General features: G+C 41.6%; 1 protein-coding gene across 1 annotated transcript in view; it reads left to right on the forward strand.

Moving 5' to 3' along the window:
- The first annotated feature begins 12,208 nt into the window (after window positions 1–12,208).
- Window positions 12,209–26,483, forward strand: part of KLHL29 (kelch like family member 29) — a 388,164-nt gene continuing 373,889 nt past the window's right edge. Inside the window, exon 1 of the mRNA XM_064707789.1 lies at window positions 12,209–12,452. The gene's annotated coding sequence lies outside the window, so the exon portion shown is untranslated. The remainder of the gene's footprint in view (window positions 12,453–26,483) is intronic.

The following is a 26,483-nucleotide window of genomic DNA, read 5'->3' on the forward strand; positions in this document are numbered from 1 at the left end:
ATCAAAGTAGGTGATCTTTTTTCTTTCGTCAACTGTGCTAAAGTTGTCTTTTTCAACTAGAATCACTGTGTAACTCCAATCAAATCACATTCAAAGCAGTTATTCCAGTATGTCCCTAGCTGCATTTCCGCAGTAATTTAAGTACGTTATTCATATGCTGAGTTTCTCAGAGAAAGGGAAATAAACTGAAGGTGTTTTTTTTCCCACAGTTAAAAGTACATTGCAGGTATGACCTTAAAGTAAGGATAAACCTCAAGATATTCCTCATCGGTTTTTTTCTGGAATAAATTTTTATATATTGATATTATTATTTTGATATATTGATATTAATATAGCCTAATATAGGTGGAAGCCTCAGTTTCTTATGCTTCACTATCTCTAGAAAAGTCACAATTTGTGCTAGAGGGGTCTGCAAGAAAATGTCAATGTCTCTGAAGGGGCCATCTCTGCCACTAAGAATTAATGAGATGTCTTTAAAGGTGGTGGTAGTCCTTTCCTAGAAGTAAAAGTTGGCTCCATGAATTAGCATTTTTCTAGAGCTGCCAAGCATCTCAGCTAGGAAAAACCCTCACTCCCTGATGTCTTTTGATGAAATGTCTGCATCCCATGTCCCTGCAGTGCAGACCTGCTGCCTCACCTGCACCTCCAGACAGCCTGTACTGTCCTTGAGGAATGCTGGTCGGAAGACTAGAGAGTCATAAAATCACAGAATGGTTTGGGTTGGAAGAGATCTTAAAGGTCATCTAGTTCCAATCCCTTATCATGGGAAAGGAGCACCTTCTACTAGACCAAGTTGCTCCATCCAATCTGGTCTTGAACATTTCTAAGGATGGGGCATCCACCACTGGGTTGAAAAGTTACATTTTCCCCAGAAGAGTCCAACCACCAAAAGCTTTCCTAAGGTTTTGGTTACCACCTAAAATCAGAAGTCTGTCTGTACCTGGCACGGTAGGGACCAAGGGAGGGTGCCTTGAGAAGAAGGCAAGACAGGGAGCTTATGCAGGAATAGCTCACTGGCATGCCTTCCCTCACTCCAGATAACTGCAGCAGTTGGATTTCTTGGGCCAGTGACAGTGCCTCTGTGTTCAGCATCTCCCCACCAACATTTTGCCTTTGGGAATTCATCCCAGCCCTTTCTGAACCACACAAACTCCTGGCATTCAGTGCACTCAGTGCTGTGCATGTCCTGCATTGAGAGGCTGCCCAGTACAAATCATGAGCTGAGTTCCCTCGGGCTGTTTTGAAGCCAGAGCCTGTGATTTGCCGGTGCTGGCCCCAAGTGCAGAGGTGATGCTGTCACCTGCCTGGAAATGCTGCCAATCATGATGCCTGCCAGAGCAGCCAAACATGCTCCAATTTCAGGAATATGAGAGGTTATTGCTAATGTTATTTCTCAATGCTGAGTGAGGGTCTGCAAGACTACAGCCCCAGGACTATGTGAAATAAAGGTTTCCCAGAGGTTCTTCCTTGGGCTGCAGCCAGCAAACACCTGCTCCCACACAAAACTCTCCATTCAAGCCAAAGGGACGACACCTGTCAGCACAGTCATGCCTGCCACGATATCTGTTTGGCTTCCCAAGTGGAAGAAAACCTGCTCCAAGCTGCACCAAGTGCCTGATGAACTCCATGCTAATATTTGATTCACAAGTCATAAATCTGCATTGCTCATGTGGATCTGGGGTAAGAGTAAAACAACCACTGAAGGTGGAAACTGGCACAATTTCAGACACTGCCAATGTTAAGTGACTGTAGTTTGAACACTTTTTGCATTACTGAATGTAAACTTAAATTAAAGACAAGTTTTAGAAGACACTAATACGATTCCTGAGCCTCTGGATACCTTCTAGATCTATTCTTTGAGCACTGAAATTTTTAGCTATAACATGTACAGACCTGATGCTGTAAAATACTGAGAGCCCTGTCCTGTGATTTCCAGTCACTATTGAGAGTATTCTGCCTGGGCTTTACATCTACATGCAATCATTGCCAGAAACTAAGGTGGGTATTCACCAAAGTAACTTTGATTACTTCTGAAAATCACTAAGATATTTGGGATAAAAGACAGGTTCCTTGTGGAAAATAATCATACAATCATAAAATAGTTTGGGTTGGAAGGGACCTTAAAGATCATCTCATTCTAACTTCCCTATGCCATGGGCAGGGACACTCTGCACTAGACCAGGTTACTCAAATTCCCATCCTACCTGGCCTTAACACTTCCAGGGATGGGGCACCCATAGTTTATCGGAGCAACCTGTACCAGGGCCTCATCATCCTCACAATAAAGAAGTTCTTTCTTTCTTTCTAATGCCAATTAGATGTGTTATTATTGTCTGCTTCTTCTAATGTCTATTATAGAAGTAAAAAGACAGATTTATATTAAACACTCACTCTGTAACAGTGAGACTAGTAACAAATAATCTTTTTGAGACAGAAGGAAACATCTCCCAGAATATTCAGACAGAGAATGAGGTGTAAAGAAAAATACTTTTCAGGAATGCTACTGCCTCTTTTTTGATGAGTATGATGGAGAATACTCAGATTGGGTGAGTCTGTCCAGCCACAATGCACAGAGAATTTAATGGAAAACACAACAGACATAACTACTTGTTGGCAGCATTCATGCTTAATTTATCTGTATGTGATCCCCTGGAATGCATCCCTTTCCTAATACTCAAATACAAAGGGTTTCAAGATGCAGAAAACTTGCACCCAAGTAAAACAGGAATGAGGGTGTTCCCCTCTTCTTCACTGAACAGGATATGGGATTTATTGCATTGTATTGTGCCATTTCAAAATGGTTGTAAAAGTTTGTCCCTAGGCATAAAACCTGCTCACTTACTTTGTAGCAGTGCATCAGCTAATGAGCTCTTATTTGCCTTTCCAAATTAAATTATTCGTTACAGGTAGAAGGAATTTTGCAGTGGTGGGTTAAAAGTAAGAGAGTGAAAAAAGCACATTAAGCAACTTTTCTAGTCTGTTCTAATTCAAAGGTACTTTACTGTTCTTCTAACACAGAAGTACTAAACTCACACATCAAGTAAAAGTTGCTGGCAAACTCTCAGGAAAGGTGCCCTTTTCTTTCACCGTCGTTCAGCAGCAATGCTGCCTTTCCCTCTGCCTCCAGTGGTTATGTCATCTCTGAGGTCAGTTTTCTGCTTCTTGAACATGACTTGGCTGTTTATGAAACGTGAAATCAGCATCAACAACCCGTAGCAACTTCAAGAAAGAAGCCCTGGGCTAACAAATAATAAAAAACCCCTTATTTTTGCCCACAATGAGAAAAATCTACAGAGCTGCTACCTAAGGGCTTTCATTGCCTTCGGCACAGAAGGAATCCACATTTAGAGTGCAGCCTAAACATTTTCACTCTCTGAGCTCATCATTTATTTCAGTGGCAGATGTCCCTATGTGAGACAACCTCGCCAGTCATCAATCCCTCTTTAGATTAAACATGAAAGGGGGTCTATCCTCCCATCAACACAGGGGAGATGTACTAATATGGCCCAAATTAATGTACTAATCATCCTTTGACAGAATAGAATTTAAAATATCCCAACTGCACCACTCCAAAATCACACAGCCTGAGTCTGATCCTTTGAAAATCAGTGTTGGTCATCAGGGATCTCAGATTTCAACTGAATTTTTTCAGGGTATTGGGCACAATTACACACATTATGCTGGGGCAGAGGGGAAGAGAAATTAAAGGGACAAGTCAGGGGACCTTGATGAAAATCCCAACACAAGGCAGTTCAGCCAAAGCCCGGCTTCTCCCCAGTTATTTAGTTACAAAACAGAATTTTTGTCCGAGAGTGCACTCACGGAAAACACTATCTTTGCACATACTTGCTTGAATACTCACTCACATGGGTTTTCATTCTCAGTGTTTACTGGGGCTCTGGTTACATTCTCCAGACAATTTACTCATATAATGTGTTTTTTTCTCCCTCTGGCTACCGTGAAACAAAGCTTCAGAAGGGGTAGGCAGAAAAAAAAATCCTCTTACTAATGTTTTTCCTCTCCTAAATACTGAGGAATTCTACTTCCCTGGCACGGTTCTCACTATTTACATGCGTGTAGCTGTGTACATACCCCAGCTTGCTAACCCATGCTCTGCACAAGGGATATAACTGAATAGGGTTATTCATAACCAAACCCTCATACAGCTCAGTCGGTGCCAGGATTTTAGTCTATGCTCACGAGGCTGTGATTAGTCCTAGAGAACATTATGAAAATCAACCTGGCTAATTATTACTCCAAATAACTGAGACAGGAATGCAATAGAGTCTCCAGGAAATACTATAAGAGAAGCAAGATTTGAGTGTTTGCATTTGTTTGTTTGTAAATGTTCTCATTAGCTCATCTGTAAGATTTATGCTCCATGCAAGAATTACCAGGAGAAATTCTATAGACTGTTCAAAGAAAGAAGGCAGAAAGATGATCACATCACTCTTTTAGGATACAAAAGCCTCTGAATGCAAAAATTTTGTGCAGAATGTTCATCACAACATTGTTAATCATATCCTTATTGACTATACAAACCATTTATAGAAAGTTTCTCAGCATTTAAAAACAGAGCTGAAAGCCTGATTTTCTATATATCTCCAAGCAAAATGTTTTTCCCTATTTTAAACCCCTAAATTAAAACACAGCAGTTTAGTCCTTGGGAGAGTACATCTATGTATGGAACAAAAAGAACCTGTGAACAATCTCAAGACCTCTGCAAAAGCACAAATAGAAAAAATGAGAAACATCTAGGTGATCCCAGTATGAACAGTGTGCGCTACACACTGGAGACACCATGTAACCTTCAGGACCCCTGCCAGTCTGACATGAGGCAAAAGACCTAATCAGTTTAACTACTGGAATTAATTTTACCATAAATATGAAAGGAAAATAAAGGCACCTATGATGAGAGGAGGGTGGGTCTGCACCAGTGCAGAACAGTGGTAAAAAGCCATCCAAGGCATCTCTGATGCTCCAGATGAATGCAGAAAAATGAAACAATCCCAAATAACCAAGATAATATGTGGCCAGTTTCATCCAAGAGAAAAAATAAATCCTTCCTGACAGTCTGCAAGACCTCACTAAAGCAAAAAACTGAGACAGCGATTATTTGCCAATAATTATTCTATTTTGAAACTGTTGGTGTTACAAGGATGGTGAGAGCAACCCTGGCAGTGCTGGTGCCCAGAGCCTCACAAGGGACTGAGGAATAGGAGGAATAACAGGTTCTCAGAGTGAGAGACAAGGAACTGTCACCAACATCCTGACAGGGCTCCCACTCACACATGCACAGAAGATGTACAGATTTTTCCACAAGGCATATGAAAGGAAGTATTTAAATATACTTATTTAACATCCTCTTAAACATCACTACCTGTGACAGCTTTTACAGGGCAAACAGTGTTATTATTTAGGGCTCTGCAGGCTAGGAAAACATTTCTTCTTTTAAGAGTGGATTTGTCTGACTTAAGTTGGCAAACACTGGGTCCTGTAATGCCTTTGTCAGGTAGATAAAGAGGCTCCTCGCTCTTGGGTATCTTTTCCATGGGTCAGTATCTACCTGCAGTGACCAAGTCACTTCTCAGCTGCTTCCCTGATGAGCTAAATAAGTTGAGCTGCTTATGCCTCGTGTTGTCATGCTTCTTTTCTGAATCCTTTTTCATACCTTTCCTTTGAACTTCCCTTACTATTTCCACATTGCTTTTGAACTGCAAACACCAAAACTGGACACGGTTCCTAACAGTAGCCTTACCATGTTGTGCATGTGAGCAACATCAAATCCTCTTATCTGCTCGATATTACTCCTTTTTACATCTCAGGATTGCATTGTCCTTTTAGCAACAGAATTACAGTGAGATTCCATTTTGAGGTGCTTATTCAAAAAGAATCCCAAATCTTTACCATAGTCCTTGTTTTCCAAAAAGAGCTCCTACCCCGCACAGCCTCTTGTCTTCATACTTTACTATACTGCCTTGCCTTCTGAACCTAAGGTTCAGAATTTTTTTATTTTATTTTGACTTCTTCATAAACTGAAACAGGGTAAGTTCAAATTAGATATTGAAAGGTATTCTTTACTGTGAGGGTGGTGATGCACTGGCACAGGCTGCCCAAAGAAGCTGTGGCTGCCCCATCTCTGGAACTATTCAAGGCCAGGGATGGGGCTTTGCACAGCCTGATCTAATGGAAGGTTACCAGCCCATGGCAGGAGAACTGGAACTAGATCATCTTTAAGGCCTCTTCCAATACAAACCATTTTATGATTCTATGATTAAGCACTTCAGGTCACTCAGCAATAATAATTTGTCCCTTTATTACTTATTCTTCCATTTGTTCACCATTAACCTGTGCTATGTGTAAACGTGATTCTGTATAATTTCTTTGATAAGTGATAGAAACACTTGGCCTTTGCTCAAAACTTGATTCCTAAAGGAATCCATTAAAAAAGAGTTTTATATAATGTTCAGAATCTGTGAAAAGCATTAACCAAATAAAAACCAGAAGCATCATTGTAATTTTAAACTGACTTTTATAAGACATTAAAGAAGGAAAATTTCTTTTTATAATCAGAGCAATGATGCCACTCCCTTCCAGGGTGGGGATGAACTCACCTAATTTCTGTAAGGTACTGAAGGGACAATCTGTTCGCCTCAAACACCTAACTCATATGTAAACTTTGGGGTAAATCAGGCCTTCTAAAATAGGTGTCTATAGGCATGTGAGACCTTTAGTGCCTCCAGGTTCCAAGGCATGCTGGCAAGCCTGGCTGTACCTCAGTTCCATCCCCAGGAAAGCCCAACATATCCTCAACCTTCCCCTATCAATTTTCTATGGGTCTGAAGGGACCTTCTCTGGTCATTCTGCATAGAGGGAAAACAAAGGCTGTGGAGAGTAGCACTGGTTCCATCTCACTCCAGAGCCTGGATATGATTTTCTATATTATCAGTGGCAACTAATGCAGGTGGCCACTAAGTCTTCTGAGAGGCTTCAGCAGCACCTACTTGTCTCATTTTCCTCTCTGTGAACCTGCTTCTGGTTCTTTGCACAGTCAGGTTTATGAGGTACTTAACATTTGCAGGGAAAAATCAGTATTTAATTAAGCTGAATTACATCTCAGCATTTTGGTGAGATTATTTGGGAGGCCATCTAAATATACAGAAAAATTATGTGTATATGCTGAACCAAAATATTATAGCATATATTTTGGTCCTTCTATTAAATGATAGAACAACAACATCTCTTCTCTGTGTCCACAGTGTCATACCACTGCTTCATTCAAAGCTGCAATGAATTATTTACAATTAAAATTACCAGAATCACAGAATATTCTGAGCTGGAATTGACAAGAATGGGGGGCATGATGCCTCTCCTAAAGGAAATGTGACTGAGTCATTTATATTTTTTTGTTCTCACTCTCTGTTCTAGTTATGCCACAGATGGTAGAAAAATAGAAGTCAAACCAATTTAATACAGACATTCAGTTCAAAATGGCACATATTTTAGTTCTCCCTGTATAATTATGAGGAATAGGTGGAAACATATTGTTACTGTTTTAGACAAACAAATCAAACAACACAACTCCCTCTAAAATCACCTTGAAAGTCCAATTCCTCCCACATCCTCCCTCATAAACCAGTGTAGTGGAGTTACTCTGATAAAACTCAAGCAGCTGATGCAGTGACTTCAATGGCAATGAAAATGCCTTTCCATGTGACTGAGTGGGACTAGAGGTGACTGGAAATAAAGTTTTTAAACAGAACCTTCATAAACTTTCAAGAAGTCCAACAAAAACCTGACTTCTCTGCTATCCCTAATGATTAGAGATTTTCAAATAATTCAAGACAGTGCTCTAGACTCTGCCAGTATAGTGAAATAGATCTTACTTTTTTATTACTGCCCATCAGAAATCACAATCACAACTCCAGCAGAACCCACTTCTGTCTTCTGGGGGAAGTTTTAGCAAATGGTTCTGTCATGGCTAAGAGAAATCAACTCAATATACTGCTTGCTCTTAGAGGATCAGACTCTTCTCATTCCCTTGACAAGTCAGGGACAAGGACGTTTTGGCTCATACACCTAAAATCACACAAATCTTTATTTCACCAATTCCAAGCAAATGACTTCATAACCTCTGCCTGCAGAGACAGGCAGAGTGTGTCTGCAAACAGTTTGTGGTCAGGTTAAAGAGCTAAATGCCCAGGGAAATCAGGGATATGTAAAGTAGAGGAGTTATATATAATATAATCCCCTTGCAAAAAAAAAAAAAAATACAGGAATACAGTCAGCTCTTAGGGGGATGATCCCATATCTTCCTCATTTCTTGGTACAATAATTTCCCTCAATAGGTTATCAACCAAACAGTGATGATCTGACACTCCTCTTCCTGTCTGAAGGTTGATTCTTTTCACAATAGTTACCTGCCTTGATGACTACCCTGTAAATGACATGGATGTGGGCATGGTTTGGGATGTATGAAGGACAGAATTCTTTTCTAAGCAGCTCGTGGTGACAGGACATTGTACCTGCCACCTCTGCCTTCCCACCCCTAAGAGCAGCTTTAGTTGCTCAGCCAAAGATAAAAGATTTGCTCAGAGAAGGAGGTATTTCATTTAACATGGTGTGCCCACTGAAGTCAACTCTGTTTTTCAATAAATTCCACAGGTTAGTAGTTTTAATTCATCTTAAATTCATATTTTGGCAATTAACTCAAGCTGCACAGATAAAAATTACTTTAAATGTCGTTTCCTGCTTCCTTTGGGCATTATCTTTCTGTTAAATGCTAAGGATAATTGTAACAGATATGTATATATGAATGCTAAAGCAGAAGCAAAGAGTCTTTACACTTCAAATAAATAAAAATAGATGTTTGAAAAAACCCCTAAGATATCTTTCAAATCTCCACTGACTTTATCAGAACCCCTAAACCCTGTGAATATACAAAATATCTACTACTGTACTTTCTAGATATTCTACCAGATCTATTAGCATTTTCAGACAGCAGAAAATTGATGCATTGACATTAGAATCTATGTTGTAAACCTGTAATTAAGGGGATCTTCATTAGCTGAAAGCAGAAGTGAAACCTTCCAGTTAAGGTCTGGGTAGCAGATACTGCTCTTTGGTTATGCCTTAAAAAAATCTCAGGCAATGCTTTCGGAGATGAAATTTCATTGCCTTTGAAATGGCTTAACCTGCATAAAAATAATTTAGTAGCACTCTAAAGAATTATATTTTGAGCCCCTTAAAATAAATAATAATTTCACTCCCTTAAGCATGTTCAAACCTAGGGGATAGGTTTTACCACAAAGTAGGAAATATTTGTAGGAACCCCTTTGCAAAATCCTAGTACTCAACTACTGTGCTGGTCCCTGTGATACATGCCTACAGCTAATCTAATAGCATTGCCATCAAATATTTTTCAGACTAAAATGAAATCTCCAATAAGATGAATAGATCTGTGTGTCTTCCAATATTTTATCAGAAGATGGACTTGATGCTCTGACAATTCAAGATGCCATTAGTTTTGATATGATCAGCAAAGACAGGGGAAGTTGTATTATTCTCATTCTAATACACGCCTTGTAACATAATGATCTATTGCTAAAAGAGGAAATCTCTTCTTTCAGAGGAGCAAGCTTTACCAGCCACCAAAGTCTTGCAGGCTATCAGCTACCTAATCCAAAATTGGGATTCTTTCAAATAATCCTTAACCTGTCAAGCACAACCCTTTAACAGATTCTATTAAAAAAAAAAAAAACAGAGCCCCATCCAAATATACCCCTCACCCAAGAATATCTGTGTTTCTGGAAAAAGGTATTTTGTTTCATTAGCATTGGAAGAATTCTTATTTTCAGTGTTATTTTGTGGACAGAGGTTTTCATCCCTTAAAACTCAAACTACGTAAGAGTAGGGACAGGATTTCCCGAGTGCTGAGAAAGGATGGGAGCAGCAGTGGGTCTTTTCCAGTGCCAGGAATAGCGTGCCAAGCATGGGGAATTTCTTCAGATCCAGGTATTCATCTTAATTTTTAAAAAACTTGCAGACTGTTTCTTCACTTCGTCAGGAGCAGGATGCCCCCAAACTTTTCAGCCCCCTGACCTTCTCTACAAAACCTGCCAGCTTTTATCTCAGAATCAGAGCAGAGAAGAAAAAAGGAATTTAAAGAAAAAATGAAGCAGTTTATTCTTAAATTACTGAAGTCACTAAAATAAAATTGGAGCAAGAAAATTAAAGTATAATGGTATATTCAATGTAATCAAATGCTTATTCTTCATGAATATGAAATTGTGATGCTAATTCTGAGTCGAACTGGTTTAGATTTAGAGCAAAGTCACTGAGGATCAAGAAATTCTCTGAAATTCATTACCTGTAACTGAATGCAGAATCTGACCCAATGTCAGCATTTGTAAATCAGGTATTTGACAAAATTTGATGGGAAAACTAAAGTCAAGATTTGAACTCCATCTTCCAGAAGTGAGAGTATGGAAGTACCTTTCTAAACTGAAAATGCAGAAAATGGTCAGTATAACAGACATATAGAGCTTCATAGCTTAAAAGTGCTGTCTAAATATTAGCTAAATCCTTACTATAAACCTGTGAGGCAGATAAGATGGAAGCACTTATGCTAAAAATAAATAAAACCTAGAACTGTCTCATATAATTGTAAGATTTTATTAAAAATAAACAGGGCTGGTTGGTATCCTTAACCTCAATGTCACAAAACAAAGTACTAGGCACTGGAGGATAGCAGCAGAAGCCAGTACTCCAAAATCACTGTGTCTAATTAAGGATTCCAAAGAATCCCTGCTTTATGCTCTCTCCTGTCTCGAAGCATTCGCAGCGAGAACATTCAAATGCCACCAGGAGACTGACATGCTACTTGTTAGGTCAACAGTCCCATTGAGACTTCTTCTCATCGGCTTCGTCAGATCCTGGGCCAACCATACATGCTGGGCAAATAATGCTCCACCAGGGCAAATAGCACTGGGCAGGGCTCTCCTGTTCGAAAGGGAGAAAATCGAGGGGGGGGAAATAACAGTGTGGAAATCAGAAGAGTGTGTCGTGTGTGCACGCGCTAAATAATTCAGCTTTAAACTGTTCTGAACTTCTGACCCTCACACTCCACTGTGATGTACAGGACTGGAGGTTTCAATGTTAGTCCACGATATGTGAAAGACAAAAATGTATGAAGCCTGCCTGTTCCAGTGTGAGGCCATATTCAGCTAAAAGCATTCTAATATTAATGATGACGGTAGGGTTTAGAACTGTTTTAGTCCACTGCAATAATTTTCATTTGTTTACGAGGCTGGGAAGAGAGAAAATGAGATTGCTCTGTTAGTGCTGCACCCTGCTTCCTCCAGGCATTGGGCAGCATGTGTCCCTTTTCCAATAAAAACATAGATTTGCCCATTTCTCTGGGTTGTGTGCTTCCCTCCCTTCCCTTTGCTGGCATTTGGCACAACTGCCTTACTTCTAACGCGTTAGAGCATAAATGCATTTTTTTAAACCAGCAAAGTAAGGAGAAAAGAATTTGATTAAGCTTATTTTTATGCTTACAGGAAATATAAAAGACAAAGTGTTCTATGTTTAAAACTACAGCATATGCAGCTTGTGTGCACATCAGAGAGATCCCTACAAAGCAGCACACGCAGATACAAGATTATACAGAAGAGAGAGACAGATGCAGATTTCCACGCGGAAAATCTCTAGTGACTCCGAACGCGATGGATATTAAAAACAAAAAAAACCCGCGTTGTTGGGTAAGAATGCTATCAACGTATTCCAACACTCCTGTGGACTTGGAGAGGCCCGGGACCAGGACCTGGGGGAGCGGTGATTTCATAAAGCGGGGCAGTATTTCTTTCCAAGTATCGCTACTTTCCCGCAGGCAGCGGCAGCGCGGTGACCTTTGGATCGCGCTGTCCCCTCACACGTCCCCGCCGCGGGCCGAGGGCAGCTCTCGGAGCCCCGGCGCCGCCCGCACCTGCGCCCGGCCCGGGGAACGCGGCGGGAGCGCGGCGGGGCGGCCCCACGGGGCGGCGGCGGGGCCGGGGCTCGCTCCGTCCTCCCTCCCTGCCTCCCTCCCTCCCGCGGGGGCGGTGCGGCGGACGGGGCGGGCCGGGCCGGGCTCCGCCGCCTCCCGCCGCCGCGGTGATTGGCCCGGCCCGCCCCTCGCCCCGGCGCCCAGGCCACCTCCCTCTCTGGCTAAAGCGGGCAGTAGGTGAGGGGAAGGCGGCCAGACGGGAGCATGGTCGCGGCTCCGCAGCAGCCTCCGCCGCCGCGCCGCGCCTCCCTGCCTGGCCTCCAGCGCGGCTCCCGGCGCCCGCAGCCGCGCGGGGCTCTGCGTTAGCGGCGGAGGCTGCGATGCACAAACCGCCGCTGCCGCCTCCCGCCGCCGTGCATCCTCCCGCCGCCTGAGGACGCGGCCGCCTGCGCCCCCGCGGAGGGAGGTAAGCGGCGCGGCGGTGCCCTGCGCCTGCCGAGCCCCCGCCGCCGCCCGCCCGCCGCGCCGGGCATCGCGGGGCTGGGGCTGCCCTGCGCCTGCGCTCGCTGCCCGCATTAAAAACTTCCTGCGTGCCTCCCGCTGCCTGGGGGGTGCCGTGCAGGGGCCAGCGGGCCCTCAGAATGTTGCTGTGGTGGTTTGGGGTTTCTTCCGGGTTTTTTTCATCTTGGCGTGGGGGTTTCCGCCCCCGCCGCGCACCCACAACTTCAGGCGCTCGCTCGGGGAGCGGCGGCGACCGCGCAATTCCTCTCCCCCACCCTCCTCGGTCCCGGGGGCGGCGGTGTCCCCGCAGACCCCCGTTCCTCCGGGGGCGGCTGTCCCGGTGGAGCCTCCATCCCATCCCCGGGCCCGCTCCCGGAGCCGCCGCGGAAGTGCCTGGCGCGGATCGGCGCGCACCCCGCCGGCAGCCTGCTTCCCTCCCTGCCTGCTTCCCAAACGCCTCGGCCAGCCCCGTCCTCTCCCTGCGCCTGGCATGCATTCCCGATCCCCCTTCTGCTTCTCCACATCCCCACGCGTGATGCATACGAGGAACTTTTCAGCACAATGTTGCCAAAACATATATATGTATATTTGTGTGTATATGCATATTAAAGCAATTCGTACGATTCCCATGCCGATGACATGTCCTCGCCGGTGTGAGGTTTGTTTGGCTGCTGCTGTGCTTTTCCATTGATGCTTGCTTTTTTATTTTTTTTTTTCCTTCTCTTCTCTTTTCTTTTTCTTTTTTCTTTTTTTCTTTTTCTTTTTCTGAGGGTTGTTTTCCTGTAACTTATCTCCGAAGCCGAGTGCTGCCTGGTGCCGTTCGGAGCACAGAGGTGCATCCCTTGGGTGCCGGTTTTCCGAAGGTCTGGCTTAGGCTGGGAGGGAAAAGCTACTTTCTGTTTTGACATTGAGTGGACGTGGCGAGCTGTCCTTGTCGTGTGAGGATGCAGGTCTGTGATCCCCGGGATTTTGAGTTCATGTCTCTGTGCCTTCCCGGAGGGTGGAGGAAGGTCTGGAGGAAGGGACTTGTGGAGATGGATGGTGGTGTTTGTCGTACACTTCATAAACAGTGTGTGCTCATCGTCTCCAAGATTATTTCATTTTTCCTCCCCTGGTTTCATTTATTAAACTGAAAATTTCCCTCGAACGCTGGAGACAGATTTATCTCCCCACCACAACCAAAAATGATGGAGCCCTGGTCATGTAGTTGGCTGCTTATCTTTTGTTACTGTATATGAAAACTGCATAGAAAAAACCACAGCATTCTGGTAACTAGATTAAGGGGGATTTAATCACTTTTCCATCAATGAAGGAAAAAGCCATGCATGTTTGCTGCAGGCTTATTATTGTTTAAATGGAAGATTATATAGAGCATATTTCCGATAAATGAAGAAACTTTCTTTTTCCTGGTGATCTTGAAAACAACTGAGCAGTGTGTGTGTATAGGCACGTGTGAATCTCTTGCACCGATTTAAACACATTTATCAGGTTCTTCTTTTGAGGTACTTCCAAAAACCCAAACTACTGTAGCTTTAAGGTGACTGCAGATAACAGTATTATTGTTTTTTATAATTAGCAATCTGCTGAAACTTTAAATCCTCCTTGAAAGATAGGATCTGTGTGAGAAAAAGGGTAGTGTTCCATAAACTTTATTCTTTTTTTATTATTGTTTGCCTCCAAACCAAAGCAACAGAGTGTCTCTTATTGTTGTATTCCAGCTTAAACTGCTAATAGTTTTATTTTTTTTTTTTTTGCCCATGTGGAGAAAAATCAAGTACAGCAATATTTTACTCTGACTTATCTGCGTCAAACTTTAGTTATGCTCGGGAGGTTGTTTAATCTTCTCTGAGTAATGTTCAGGATTGTGGCTTTTTGTTTGTTTATTCTTATAACCTGTTCTTATTGTGTGTATTTCTAGAAGTTGACTTCAGTTTAGGATGAAATATTGGAACTATGCAAATAATTTAGTGACTCTACCAGAATGAGACTTCGCCTGCATTTGTAAACTGTGCTTTTCATTTCCTTGGTTTGCATAGCTGTTTTTTCCCCCATAACATCCATGTTGCTATTTCCTAATAATGCCTAAGGTATTTTAATTGAAAATTAATATTTGGTGTTTGAATAACTAACTCTGAAAAAATGAGGGTATCACTGTGATTTGTTTAAAAGTGGAAAAACATCCTGTCATACCAAGTCCTTGTCTTGCAAATAATGACCTGTAACACGTAATTTGGATGAATTTCTGTTCGTGTTCATTTTGCATACAATGAAGGGTGTTAAATGAACTCTGAAATACAAGCTGGGCTCTTGGTCTCAAACTGCCTGACTTTCCTGCATTTGTTGTCTCCAGTAGCTTATGAAATGTGTGCACAGTGTGTCAACCTTTCCCTTAACAACAAAACCTATGAGCAAATGTTCAGTGTGAATTATATTACGGAAATAAAATATTCTATAGTTGTCATGGTTACAAATAGAGGCAGGGTTACTGGTTTTCATCTGCATGCTGGGGAGGGGGGATCTAGTTTTGTCACTTTTTAATTACGTTTCTATTGAGTGATGGTCATACTTCAGATACCCAATATATTAAATACATGGCACAGTGAATTAGATTTTGTCAAAGTCTTGCTGAAACGAAACAAAAAGTGGTGGTGTGCAGGAACAAACCCTTGTTCATTGGTTTTTTTGAAGCAGAAATCTGAGGGAAGAAAGTAACCAGCTCTGTTTTGTCTTGGTTTCTAAATTAGCATGCTGCCGGCGTTGCTGCTCTTCTTCAAACAATAATAAAAAGTGTATAGTGTGTATGTTGACTGGAAATCTTCTCAATGAAAGGAGAGGGAGGCACGGATCTAGGAATTAGATGTGATTTTTGGGTTTGCTGAGTGCCGTGTCTGGTGCTATCACTTTCAGTGCCGGTTTGGGAGCAGAATTCATTATGCCCAGGTTTGTGTGATAGTCTCTGCGGCGATGCTGCTCTGCTCCCATGCATCCTCCTGTGCCAGGTAGCGCTCCGTGCTGCCCCTGGGAGCTGCTCAGCTTTGGGCTGCACTGGCAGCCACCAGGATCGGACCGTGAGTGTTTGCAGTTGTTGGCGCCTATCCCAGTGCGTGTCTCTCCTTCGCCGTGCTCATCTGCAATTCAGTCTTGTCCATGCCTACTTGTTTTCCTGACCTTTTAATTTAGTTCCGATACCTGATGGACCCAGTTCTTCTGAAGCACAGAAAAAAAAAATTAAATAAAGGGCCAAAATAATTAATTTTTTCCTTCCATTCTTGTCTTTGTGTGAAAACTCATACACAGCGTTAGGGTGGGAAAAGTATCCCATGATCTCTGAATGGAGAGAGGCATTCCTGGCTGCCCCACCTTGTTCAACCCTTGTAACTTGCATCATACCCCTATTGTGCAATATTTTTTTTATCTTAAAACTCATTTGGAGTTTTCTGCTGCACTTTGAAGCTTTGGTCTCTCTTTATTGTTTTTGTTGAGTTTTTCTATCATCCCTTCTTTAGGTTGAACATGGTCTTACTTGAGTTCTTGTAATGACTTGTCCACTAAACTCCAGGTATGACTTGGATTTGCTGCTGTAGGCCATGGTCCCAGGGAGCCCACACAGGTGAGGGCCTGATCCCAAAGCTGCTCTGCTTGCAGAGCCTCAACTTTATAGTGCAGCACTGACGTCTGCATCACCTTCAGATCACTAATTCTTTGTGCCGCAGTCGAAATTCCAGCTAGCTAAAAATCTCAGCATGGGTTAGTGACTTACTTGGTCCTTCTGCTTTTTCGTGTTTCCTTCCAAATCTTCCATTTTGCACAGTTTGCTGATTCAGTAATTTTAAATATGGCATAGTATCATTAGGTTCTGTGATTTGTGTATCTAACCACTTTCTTAATGTACTCACCTCTCGGCAGAAGAAAGACAGTGTGAAACCTATATCCTAAAGCCCATAAACATACAAATTAGATATTGTTGAATATACCTGCAGGTAACTGAATTACTGCATTAACCCTTTGTCATATTTTTAAAATAATTTCTCTTGTTTTATGTTGGCTCACTCAGTGTGGAGAATTTCAATATCCCTCTGTGCAGTTAACTCTTCCATAAAGTTACTTGCAGGAAGGTGGAACTCCTACATGGAGGCTTAAGATGCTCTTCCCAAGAAGTAAACTGCCAACAGCAAATCCGAGTGTGAGGCTGTATGAAACATAAACAGCTTTGACATGCTTCTGTCACTTCTGTGTTTCCTTTGTTACCAGAAGTACAAAGAACTCCTCCTCAGCTATAAAGACATTAAAAGGAAATAGATTAGAAATCTCCTATGGGAACGCCTTTGTCAGGTTTTTGCAAATCACCGGTGTGTCCCAGGGTGTGAATATGCATCGTGTACCTGGTACAGTGAAACCAGAGCTGGTGCCAGCGGTGCCCAGAAACCTTCCCAGTGCTGTTGTTATGCAGCCAGTTACCTCTGTGCTGTCCTGACCATCTGATAAATGACAGTAACTGAATTCCTAGTCACACTCTTCCATAAATAATTTTATGTTGTGGATTAGGATATGTGGAACATGGGACCGTTTTGTCTAATTTTTATGTGCTGCCTGCCTTTTTTTTTTTTTTTTTAATGTGTGATGCTTAGGTTTGGGTTTTCAGATATTCACAACTTGGATTTTGGCCGTAATTGGTATTAACATCAGAAAAACAGTTTTTTTTGGTGGTCTTAAATTTCAGGTATAGTACTGGCTTGCAATAATAATACTGATTCTGTGAATGAGTCTGCTGAAATATAGACAAAGACTTATTTTAAAATGAACTCAGTGTTCCTTTTGTAGCGCTCTGTGATTTGTGTTTTTAATTCCCTGCCATTCATTACAATATGCTATGTGATGGGTAATGGTGAGCTGGGATTTCTGTTCAGGTTTGGTTTTTTCTGGGTTGGTCTCCAATTTTAGAGCTCTCCATAAGTACAGGTAGTACACAGTTTGATTGGGAAGCAGATTATATCTCAAGGTGTGCAATGGAACTCGTTTAGCGCTACAGTTTGCAAGAAAATCTGCCACTGATAAAATTCCTCTGCAACATTGCTGTTAACTAAAAGCTGTTAAGTATGCCGTGGCAGGAGTGTTTCTTGGACTCTCAGAGTAGTTGAGAGATACTGTGAAGACTCCTTCAAGTTAATATGGCGGTATCTGAGACAATAACCATGTTTGGTAGTAGGACTCAAATTCAGAAGAGGCTAATTTGTTGAGCTGGACTCTATTCATATGTCTCTTCATATTTGAATCTTGGAGAGAGACTCATTAGCAATCTCCAGTCCTGTTTTTTATTTTAAAGCCCCCCCCCAGACAAACCCAAAAACCTCCACCCTAAAACCCAGATCTGCATGACAGGGCAGACTTCAGAAATCCTGGGTTTAAGGTGTGATTTAAGGCCTTTTGCTTCAGACACTTCTTAAAGTCCATGCTGATGAGTAGTTAATATTTAAATTGGATAATTCTGCTCTAAGATCTGCTTTGTCAGACCTTGTTGCAGGATTTTGTTTTTGGTCTGCAAAAGCAATGCTGGTGGATTTGCAGATCGCAGCATGCTACAGCCACTCAGAGGAAGGTTTATTTTCTCAGTCTGAGGCTTAAACATGCTTTCTCCCTTAATTAGAGGGAGAAGAATTTAACTGCAGTTAGTTTTTCCAGCCACAGGTAAACCTCAGATCAAAAGGAGAGGTGAAAGAGTTCAGGAAGTTCATTACAGTAATCACATGACATGGAATAACTTTGAAGTGGATGCAGCTGTGTTTACCTGTGCTTTGAAATCTATATGTATTGCGGAGTTCGGTTGATTTGTAGCTTGTTGAGCACCTGAATTCATTAAATGATTCCTAACATATTGTATACTTCACAAACTTCATTTTTCACTTTCTCTTGATTTTTTTTATTGTCTCTTGCCTGCCAAGGGTGGAACAATGCCAAATTGGAACACTTCATGTTACAAAATGTTGTTGGGTATATAAATGTCTGGAAAATACTTTTGAAACTATATGAAATGCTGCAGAATGAAGTTAAGCAATATCTTTTTAAGCTTATTCATTAACTCTTCTTAAAGTTTGGAAGAGCAGTGGCAGAGAAGCTGCTCATTCTGTATGAAGTTTCTTATGTTCTAATACAAGCAGTAGAGCACAAAAATATACATGTATGTGAAATGTATAAACTATTTCAGCTGTATTGACCTATACACAGTAAAATGGCTCCTTGGCAGTGCCTATATTCTTAAGTGTATCCTTAATATGGGGTGGCTCAGTAGAGCTCTTTGGCATGAAGTTTTTGCTTGGATTGTGAGGGCCAGGAACTCTGATGGCGTTGGAGGATGGTTCTTGTGGTTGAGGCTCTTTTACTTTTGCCCTCTTATTGAGTGGCTTTTTAAAAAGACTAGTTGGAGGTTATAAGGGATATCTTTGAAGACTCCATGAATGAAAGAAGGAAAATAATAGAAGAAACACTTTTCCTGAAATTTTACTGGCAGTAAAATTTACTGGAGTAGGGAGAAATTTCTGGAAGGTTGGAGTAAGTGAGTGCTTGATTATGAAATACTGGTTATATTTTAAGGGGTTTATTTAATAACTGGATCATATAAATATCTACTTCAAAGATGTGTCTTGTTTCTTTCTCATCCTCTCTTCTCAGTTGTGGATAGGGGTAGATGCAGCGAAGCTTAGCCAGGTGTTCCTCATGACAGTGGACTGCCCTGCTTTCCCCCCCAGACAGTGGGTTTCTCCCCAGTTGTGCAGACAGCTCAATAGATTTCATCTGAAAAGCCTCTCTACTACCACAGACACTTTGCAATCCATCCTACTCAGAGTAGAGAAATACCAGAAACAGTGAGGATATTGTGTGATGAGAGGTTATGAAAAATGCTGTGCCTCCTTCCTGTAGAAGGGCACAAAAATTGTGTGACTAACACTCCCAGGTCATCTCTGACAGACTTGCTAATAAAATGCAAGGCAAAATGTTAAATGTGCTGCGCTGCCCTCTTTATTATGCTATTTTTGGCTGATCATATGAGGAAAGTATGTATCATTTAAACAAAAGTCACTGCTCTGTCTTCCCTTCTTTCTCACCCCCACACTGTTTCACATTTCTAAACATTGAGCATACCAATCAATATTCCATTAAGAGGAGAATTAACTTGGGAGAAGCTTGCATGTATTTGCATGTAGTAGCTTATTTCTTGGTCTGTGGCTTTGTGTTGCCTTTCCCCAGTGTCATATTCTCCTTTTTTTTTTTTAAGAACACTCCAAATATTTGTGCAATTACTGCTAGTAGTGAGGTTTGCCATGCCCCATCTTAATTTTGTCAATATGAATTGCTAGTAGAGCTGTCTGCAATGCCCTGCTTGCAGGCAACATCAGTCAAATGTTTGTAGTTACCTTTTTGCTTCTGTTTTACAATAGCTGGGCATCAAGGTACTAGGCTTCAGATCAAATGTTGCCCCCGGTTACACACATGTAGTTAACAGAAATCAATGTTGCATAGGCGTAAATGAAAGTTGGGTTTGATCTTTGGTGAGTTAACTCTTATCTCTTCTACATTGATGCTAGTCTAGATTTTCTGCAGGCTGGATTGAATGCCCATTCTCAAATTCAGAATTCGTGAGGTTTTGGCTGTCTGTGCCAACATTTTATGCCTTATGGTCTTTGTATGAGACTGAAAGTAAAAACCTCCCGCTTGCTTTCCAAGGTCTGAGCCTTAAGACTGCAAACAAATGTAATGAGATGTGATTAAAAGCTGCCTGTAGCACATAAGAGTGTGGGTTGTGGCTGCGTGGGACCTCCTGGGGAACCTCTCAGTTGATCTTGATGTGTGAATTGTCACAGGAGCTGCTGAACTGTGGACCAAATCCCGATCTAGTTAACACCTGTGGAGCTGACATATTCCAATATGTATCTGATGTTGCACCGTGCTTCTCTACCCTGAGGAACAAATCACTTGTGAAATTCAACTGTGAAGGTCTTGAGGTTGAAGAAAAAGTCTGCAAATCTCAGTAGATGACAGCAAATGGAAGAGAGGGGGAAGGAAATATTTGCTAGTTTCTGATGTGTATGGTCCAGCTGCTTCAGTACCCATTCTTCTTTCCCCTCAGTTCTGTATTATATAAAATGGGCCAAATTTGTCCTTGACCTAGGTCCATGCAGTCAAATAATGTTATATTTGGTATCCTGAAAACATTAGATAAATGTTCTACCCATTCTTTAAGTTTATTGAATCTTTGAAATAAAGCTTCCTGCCTAGTATGTTTTTTCCTTTTTGAAAGAAAAGTGTATAGTTTTATGATTAAACTTCTGGATAGTTTGAGTTTTGCAACATTACAGCCTCATCTCTCTGAGAACTAAAAGGTAATGAGAAGTTGTGTTACTTGGAGAAGGTAAAAAAAGAGCCTAGAAATGGTGTAGGAATTGAGGAAATAATAAGGCTTGCCTGCAGTCCCTAACTTGTGAGATTGACTTTAGAAGTGGTACTTGGATACAGATCTGCAGCCAGAGATGAAGGGAGAGTTATGATTGCCCTAATACTCTTTATTTTGGTTTGGTTTTCCTCTGTCTCAGAGAGAAATTTTGAAAGCCCATTTGTGTGTGTATAGGGTATGTTCTTGCTAAAAAAGAAATTGAAGCAAGTTTTCCTTAAATTCACTGTTTCAATATCACACTTGAACAGTTCACAGCAGCATCCTTCAAGCCTTCTAAAAACTATTCTTAGACAAATATTGTTGTTGCAGCAGCTAAGTTACTGAAGTATTGTATTTCAAGAATAATACAAGTAAAACAAAAACCCCAACCTTTGTGCCATGCTGGCATCTTTATTCAAAGAGCTGCATACAGCTGCAGTGCTCTGATGGCAGAGTTGAGGGAGCGTGGGCTGGAGATGAAGAATGGCACCCAGTTGGGTCAGGTTGAGAGGCTTAAACACTAATTTATGATGGAAGTGCAGGTGCAGCTTGAGCCCAGGCATCTCCTGCTGGAGGTGATGGTTAACCAGGGCATCATCAGGCACTCATCTGGGGAGGCCAGGGGTCTGATTAGACTCCTGCTGGAAGTCCTTGTTAACCATTGCCTTCCCATTTTTAGGCTGCACTGTTTATCAGGCAGTTATTCAGCTTTAGGAAAACATGAACAGGCTCAGAGTTCCTCAAGATTTTTACTAAAATGGCATCACACATGACTTAGTAGAAGTCTTTTCCTGTCAAAATATTATCTCGTGAAATTAGAATCTATCAGTTCATGGCTATCAGTAGACCAGTCATCTCTTGAATTTGACTATAGCCAGTTAAGGGTTGGCTTAAGTGGATAGTTTTACTCTATCAAACAAAGCATGAAACCCTTATTTTTATGTAAAAGAGATTGCAAATTTAACAACAGTCAGAACTGTTCAGCCTTGGGCCATCTTGATTAGAAAATTGAAAGATTATAAAACCTCAAGATTAACCACCAGGACAGGATCCAAGAAATGTCAGTGCTCATTTTACCTAGCTAATATTACTTTTAATTTCAGGCAGAAATTTAGGATTAATGCTTGGGTGTCGTGTGCATAACTATTACATGCCCAAATAGACTGTTTAATCTTGGCTTGCACTATCTAATGAAATGAATACGTTTCGCTGTAACTGCAGTCAACATAATGTTTAGAGATGCTTACAAGAATGATTATCTGACAGCTCATACAGGAGAACACCAAGTGACAGCATTGCTCTGCAAAACTCTTGTCTTCAGAAAAAATGGTAAATGTAACTCTGAATCTCTGTGTGGGCTGTTGGCCAAGAAGAATTTTACACGAAAAGTTTCTGATCTTCGCCAGGCCCAGAGCAGGTTCTAAGCATTGGTATCTGACCTGTCTGCCACCAGAGAGGGAAGGAGCTCTGTACAGAGCAGGGATGCAGGACTTGGATAAAGGCACGTGTCAAAAAAATGAGTGGGTTTTGATAGGTTTTGGGGGTTTTTTTCTGAGGGCATGAATATTAAATCATACAATTTCTTTAAACCCCGGAGCAACTTCATGAGCAAAGTTTTGTTGCCCAGAAACATCTATAAAAAGACAGAAATGCTTTACATTCTACGTATGGAGGAAAGTTGCAAATATTTTTGCCATAAAGCAACAGTTAACTGCAAGTTGTACTGTGGAATCTGGAAGCAAATACCTAACCATCCTGAGGAACCAAGAAAGTGCCATATTCTGTATGAAATGGAAGCACAAAGACCTTCCAGGGAAATCTGGAAAGCAGTGGAGTTCTTCCATTTTCCTTCATGTGACCTCAGTGTTCTTCTGTGGCTTTTTATTTAGCTGCCACTCTGAAGCTTTGCTGTTGCACACACACACAGAAAAAGTATCCCTAGAAACTATGTGGGGTCATCTTGAGTTCTGTGTGTAACTGCAGCTTTTTTTGGCTGCTTTGGGGTCAGGTTTGTGCAGTCCCATCTGCTTGGTAGCTCTCTCCTCTTCCAGTGTGGCTGGTTTGCCAAAGCAGCCTGCTTTACATAAATCTATATAAATATTCTCAGAGTAGCTGTACGTGCACTCTGCTCCCAAGTTGCTGCATTATCTCTTCTGTCACTGCCTCTTAAACCTTCGGCTCTCTTTTTTTAGATTTATCTTGTTTCAGATTAATGAAAGCACCACCCACAATTATTGAGCATCTGAAGGATAAAGCACATCATGTTAACTTCAGTTTATATTTGAGGGTTTTTTTTTCAGTCTTTGATTTTTCTGTTGAGGCAATAAACTCTTCTGGAACAAGGGCTGTTATTTTTTTGCCTGTACAGTTAGAGCTGCCTCCCTGGTTGTGCCTGGTACTTTAACAGCACAAAAATGATTCATAAGCTCTGAAAATGCTGTTCTTTTCCATCCCTCCTTTCTCCAGTTCAGTTGACAAAGATTCTGTTATGCTGAGGCAAAGGAGAACTTTTCTGTTTCTCTTAATTACATAATTTTTAAGATGAAAATATATCCTAGAGAGGTAAAATGAAATGTTACATAATGTTATGATTTCTATTTTAACAGGATTTAAAAAAATTTTGAGATTATTCTAATCCAGAGCTAGTGAGCAGTAAGACAGGCTTGTTAGTCAGGGCTGTATCTGTTTCTTCTGGAAGGCAAGTATGTGCTTTGTCTCACTCCATTAAAAATAGTAATCCCAGGAATATATTGAAGGCTCCAAAGTATTTCGGAGGTGGTTGTTGATGTAGAGGTCCACAGTCACGCCCACCAGAGGGCATTTTATCACCAGTTTCTTGGGGAAAAAGTTTTTTTCCTTAAGTCATGAATAAAGTAGTAAATATTGGATGGGAAAGCAATGTATGAAACATTGTACAGATAGCTTTTTTGTTTATATATAAATACATATGCTTATTTCCTGGCTGTATTTATATGTAAATAAGTAATGATGTAGGCTTGAATGGTTGGGTTTCCCCTCTGCTTTCTAAATACTTTCTGATTTTACTTAGGGATAATCTGGGGGAGAAAGGAATTCCTTAAAGCTCTCCCACAGCTGGTGTAGCCATTGGTTACCAGGACTCTGCCCTCCCCTCCACACAAGTGCAGCAGATGCTTGGGATGATTGCAGTGTAGCCTTGCTCCCCCTCTCCAGGGCACTCGGAAGCAGAGGCTGCTGTTCAGGAGCCCTACTCATTTAGGAGGCTGGAATTTGTGAATATAGTTCATAGCGAAGCCCCTGGATCTAAAGGAAGCACTTGGCAGCTGGGGAAGTGTACATCTGCCAGATGGACCTGACATCTTGTGTTTGGCAGCAGTTAATGCTAAGGCATGATATGCAAAATACAAGGATGACAGCTAGGAAATGAATTTTTATTCTAAAAACTGTGTTTTGATTTTGGTTTTTGCTTTTTTACTCATCTGTTTTCCATTATGAAATAAAGCTCTCCAGGAAGGGAAAAAAGAAATCTGCTCCCGAAAATACCTTTTCTGGCCAGTTTTCAGGGTGTTTCCTCATGAAGCTGACATCTGTGCTGAAGGTTGGGCTGCCCTAGTTCAGATGTGCGACCTTCGTGGGCCTGATACAGCACATAAAATGTGATTAATTCCCTTCGATTCCCTATGGATAAATAGATTCTCTCCAGCAGAGCCCCTGTGACTTGTTTGCAGTCTCAGCAGAGGCCTGGGGTCATCTGAGACCAAGCTGCAAACCCAGGCAGGGCTCTGAACAGCCTGCATGTGCTAGGACATGCAGGCAGAGCAGTGGTAAAAGCCTTTCTCTTTGCAGGGCATTCTCTGTGTCTGTCTGGGATGTGCTCTGAATTATTTCATTGGAGATTTGGAGACTTTGTGATCTTTGAGAATGTGGCCCTTATCCACAGTGATCTTGTTTGGGATGAAGGAGGCCCAGATGCAAGGCAGGAGCGTAGTTCTTTGGAGCACAACCTCTGGGCAGTGCCTGCAGTAGGGATGGATGCACTGTCTGTTCCATGTGCTGCTAGTGGGGAGGCACGAGGTGCTCTGGCTCCCCCTGATCCCAAGGGTTTCATGGGGCTCTGGTGTGAACACTCTGCTATGCAAAACGGGGTGAAGACCCTCAACCAAACGGTGTCTGCGGGGCTGTGTGGAAACAATTGCTCAGACCTTAAGGTGATTGCAATGAAAAAGTGAGGTGAAGGATTAATCAAGACTAGCTGTGCTTCATCAGCAGCAGGCAGCCTCCTACTAAACTACCTCAATGTTTTTCAGCCTCTTTTTTCAGATGATATATCCTTCAGCCAGGAATTTTTTTTTTTCCAGCAGTTAGTGTCTGTGCAAATAAATGACCTATAAAAGAATTTTATTAATTCTCTAGGACTAAAACTTTGAATAACATTTTTGGCTAGATAAATTTGCTTTCTAGAACTGTCCGGATGATTTGATAAAGACCTATGTCTTTGCCACCTTGTCATCACTGAATTTAGTAGCTTAATATCTCCAAGGGTTGTAAAAGATATCTTGTGGTTAAGACTTGAGAGAGTTGTGGGGTTTTATTACTATTTGAGGGCTCGAGTGTAAATTAGTGATAAAAGGACTTTGGATGTGAATATGTATTTTGTTTCCTTGGGTTTTAATTTTGCCTGTGGTGATGAGCTGGACCACATATAAACGTGGGGAGCCAGCTGTAAAGACTTAAGTGAGGGAGTGTTGTCGTAGTGGGTGAGTTACTCTGCTAAGAACTTTGCTAGCATAAAAAACCCCAAATCTGTTCGGGTGAAAAAAAACAAAAGTAGATGGCAGCACTAAGCTGTTCTGAAGGAGAGAGAATCTGAAGGTAGGAAAGATGAAAAAGCCTGTTAAATCTGCAATTATTGCAACAGTGCAGAGCTCCCACAACATGATAGCAACTCATATTAGCAAAAGAACCTTGCAATCTGGTTTCCCTGCTGTTATGTTGGGAGTAGATGCTACTGCTTCTTCTCATTTCATTAGGAAGGACCATGTGAGGTCTCAGTGTAACTCTGAGCCAAAACAAGCTCGTATCTAGGTTTCCTACAGAGTGACTTAAGGATTTGACCTGACTGCTGTTTGTATCTTGGTGCTGACTTGTTAGCACTACTGTTATTGTATCAGAAACAATTCCTTTGCTTCCAAGTTATGTTCAAAGGCATATGTAACCTCAACATATTTTCATTGAGGCATGTAGGTCTGTGGCAAAGTTCTTGAGTTATTTGTTCTGTTCGTAGGGCTACATAGCCAGTAGTGGTTTTTTGACAGATTTAGCCAATACCAGACTGAAATCTTATAAAGATGCTGATTATTCTGCATTTGAATTAGTATTTTAATGTGCCTCAGCAGAAGCCTTTTATATTAAAAAGAACGACTTGTCACCTTTTGCTTACTTTGCTGCTTTTCTCAGTCTGATGTCAAACACTGATTTAAGGCACTTCTGGAAGAGGAGGGGGAGGAGATGCTTTCCTTGGAGCCAGGTGACTGCCTTGCTTGAAATCTGTTTCTGAGCAGCAAAAGACTGTTTTTGCATTTTGTGAACTCC

This window comes from Zonotrichia leucophrys, chromosome 3 (genome assembly GCF_028769735.1).
Source record: "Zonotrichia leucophrys gambelii isolate GWCS_2022_RI chromosome 3, RI_Zleu_2.0, whole genome shotgun sequence".
In the NCBI taxonomy this organism is placed as follows: domain Eukaryota; kingdom Metazoa; phylum Chordata; class Aves; order Passeriformes; family Passerellidae; genus Zonotrichia; species Zonotrichia leucophrys.